At 35.0% G+C, this 3,579-nt stretch overlaps 1 pseudogene; it reads right to left on the reverse strand.

Annotated features, from left to right (window-relative positions):
* Positions 1–2,509: 2,509 nt before the first annotated feature.
* On the reverse strand, positions 2,510–3,375 carry LOC108838403 (plant UBX domain-containing protein 4-like; annotated as a pseudogene).
* Between the last annotated feature and the right edge of the window lie 204 nt (positions 3,376–3,579).

Genomic DNA, 3,579 nt, shown 5'->3' on the forward strand with positions numbered 1-3,579 from the left:
CGCGAAGAACTATAAGTGAATTAACTGGATGTCTTGAGGTTAGTGATATTTTTAAGTTCTTTTTTGATTTGTAGATAACGTTAATGATTTGATGTCCGATGAAGTTTAAACATGACTGCTTTTTAACTTGAAACGTAGGCTGAAAAAAACTTGGTCATGTGTATTGTCTATGCAATTGATTCGGACTGGGGATGGTATTACTTTGTTTGTTCGACATGCAACAAAAATATTTCTAAGGTGGGAACTAATGTGACTGAGGACTCTTAACGGACAAGAGATTATTTCACATTACTTCTATATCCCCAAGGTATATGATAATTTTTAAATGTTTAACAATTATCTATATTACCAAATATGTGAGATGCTTATATTCATTTTCTAGGTTTAAGCTTCATCTGATGGTGAAGGATGATACCGGAGAAGCAAGCCTCATGCTTCTCGACATGGTTACATCTGGATTGATTTCAGAATCCGCAACCGAACTTTTAAACGGTTCTTTTGACGAGGTACAATATTCGTGTTTTTGTATTTTCCTGATTAAATTGCAATATTTATTTAGAGGTTTGTTTTGTTAGCTCGAAGATCCGGAATACTTGTCTGAAGCAATTACTCAGATTGTTGGCAAGACTTTCACTTTCGGAATCTACGTAGAGAATGAGCATATTGTATATGGTTCCGAAATTTACAAGGTTGGAAGGGTCTATAAAGACAGATTGGAATGCTTGAACACTGACGGAACTCAAACATATTCTCTTTCAGACAAATGTGTCACATTAACGAGTGGTGAAGAGGTATTTAATCATGTTTTTGTAGATTTGTTAATTTATACCTATGAATCTGATTTATAATTTTAATGAAAATGTCTTTAGAGTATTTTGCATCTCAACGATGACGAAGATAACAGCGAGGAAATGTCAACTCCATCCATTAAGCGCAAAAAAATGACTACCGAAACAGTTGACATATCTTCATAGCTGTCAAACTTGAAAAGATGAAGGAGATTTAGACGAATGCTAGCAAAAAATAGGTGAACATGGCAGACAACAGAGACTTCAAAGGAAAACGTCCGGCTGAGATCGATTACGGTTCATCTTCCAAAGATGCTTTCAAAAAGGGAAGCAGGAAAACCAAGGCGCATTATAGAAAGAAGCTTGCTATGTACAAGGCACAAACGAGTGCTATTGTTGCGAAACATGAAGAGGCCGTCAAGCTGAACCGTATTGGAGCCAAACTGGAGCTACTTGACGATCTTAACGAGGCCTCTTCCTGATGTCTGAGAAAGTTAAACTTCAAGCAGATGTTAGGGTTGCAAAGAGGAAGATGGCCAATGTTAAGGTACCTAACATCGATTGGTTTAAGCTAGGTGAACCAGATATGTTTTAGTGACTCCTTGGCTTCTAAATCTGTCAGACTTTGTTACATAATTATGCTTATGTTTATTCCGTTTCATGTTCGGACTTATGTTCCGGTTTTTTACAACCGGTTTAAAACTTAATCTATGATATTAATTATTGTTATTTGCTTCTTTGTTTGCATATACATGTTGGATTTTATTTTTATCTGAAAGCATAGTTAGATAGCTTGGTGGTTCAATCGGGATTTTGAATTTGCAATTTTCATAGTTTAGGGTTTATATGGTTTTGTTATATAACTAACTGTAGCTGTTGATTGAATTTAGGGTTTGTACAGGAACGGGTGCGGAATCAGGAGCCACCAATGAGGTACCACCAAGAGTCCTTCCAACACCCTGAAATGAAACCTTAGGCTTCTCTCTTTCCTACAATGATGAAACAAGACAATTACATGTTTTGTCCCATTGGGTTTTCATAGAAAGGTTTTAACGAGGCAACATCCAAAGCGTATTACAAGATTTTAATGGTTATAACATTCAAGGGAGAGTTTTATAAAACATTTAATAAATGCAATAACCAAAGATGCAATTTCTTCTTCACTTAGGCGATTTACTTTTTCCTTATTGATTTAGGATTTGTACTATTTCCATTTATCTATAACGAATTATCTACTTTTAATACCTATATAAAGCACATCATGTTATGATAATATGTTTGATATAATTAGTTATTTGCCGACTAAAATATAATTTCATTTAAGAATTTTGTTGTTCACTCATGTTTTCGATTATTTAGACTATAAAAAATAAGATCACAAAATTTTAAACATACAATTAACATTTTAGAGGCCATATAAAAAATTCCAAAATATTTTTTCATAAGATACTATATATATATAGAAGAAAATGCCAAAAAAAAAATCTACTGTATACTTTTTGCCAAAAAGAAACTTAATTAGTGAGCTAAATAATTGCTAAAAGTAACATATTTCCTATTATACTCAACAAGTTTATTATAATCTATATTAACTGGTACCTAGTTCCTAGCAAACTAGTCATATACAATCACTGTTACCATCAAGATGACATTTGATTATACACTTACCAAACGAATACAGAAAAATATATAACTGAAAAACATGAATAACCCCAAAACGCTTAATGAAAATATTGTTTTCAACAAATTAAGAAATCTATACGACAAGTCTTTTCCTCCCAAAACCCATTTATGCTGCGTAGAAGTAGCTTACAGAGACGCCAACATTTTCTTGATTATAATAACAGTTATGTAACTCTGATCCATAATGCATATAGAAAGACCCAAAAAAAAATAGGAACAGACAATCTAGAAATTTCTAGAATTTCTGAAGAACGACAGAGTTGGCTAAACCAGCTTGTTGAATGGTCTGAGCGAGATCAGCCAAAGGAGTAGGTGGGAACCCCGTTGTCTGAAGCTGGTAATTAACCGGAGCTCCAGGTCTAGAGGAGTCAATGAAAGCGCGAATATCATGGACCGTGTGATGGTGATTGAACTTACCCACAAGCCGGGTCCCATCCGTTAGTCTAATCTGGATCGATGTGGTCGGATCGGTTTCTTCTATCTTCAGGCTCAAGCTCTTTTGGACACTCAGACTTTCGAATACTCTACAGAACAAAAAAACATAAGTCAAACAGAGAAAAGACAAGAGGACATTTTGGTTCAGGTGTAGTACCTCGAGAAAAGAAGCATTGTCTGGATCATCCAACTTCCTCAAAGGACCATCATCAATGGTGAAACCATCAGACCAGAAGATAATGGTGTGAGCCACAGGGTCAGGCTGTTGAGGAGGAGCAGTTGAAACACTTTCTCCACCAGAAAGCAACCTCCCAGTTCCTGTAAAGCTTCTGGAACTCGAAGAAGAAGGAGTCTCAAGAGGTCCTTCAACAGCTCCCAGTTGTCTAGCTTGATTGAATATCTCATCAACATCATCTTTCTTCGATGGATTTTTTTTTTTACGGCGAACGGCTATTCGATGGATCTTCATTGAGTCAAAATCAAGCATCCACTTACTACATATAATCGATATACATACAAAAATACACATTTTCCATGTAAGTATACTTCTATAAGGTAGAGTGGTAGACTAATGTGGATCCAAAATCAAATGTACAAATGAGATTATAAAGAATCCATATACCTAAAGTTTAACATATTACTTTTTTTTTTGAAAAGGCTTTCGGTTCAACTA

This window comes from Raphanus sativus, chromosome 9 (genome assembly GCF_000801105.2).
Source record: "Raphanus sativus cultivar WK10039 chromosome 9, ASM80110v3, whole genome shotgun sequence".
NCBI lineage: Eukaryota > Viridiplantae > Streptophyta > Magnoliopsida > Brassicales > Brassicaceae > Raphanus > Raphanus sativus.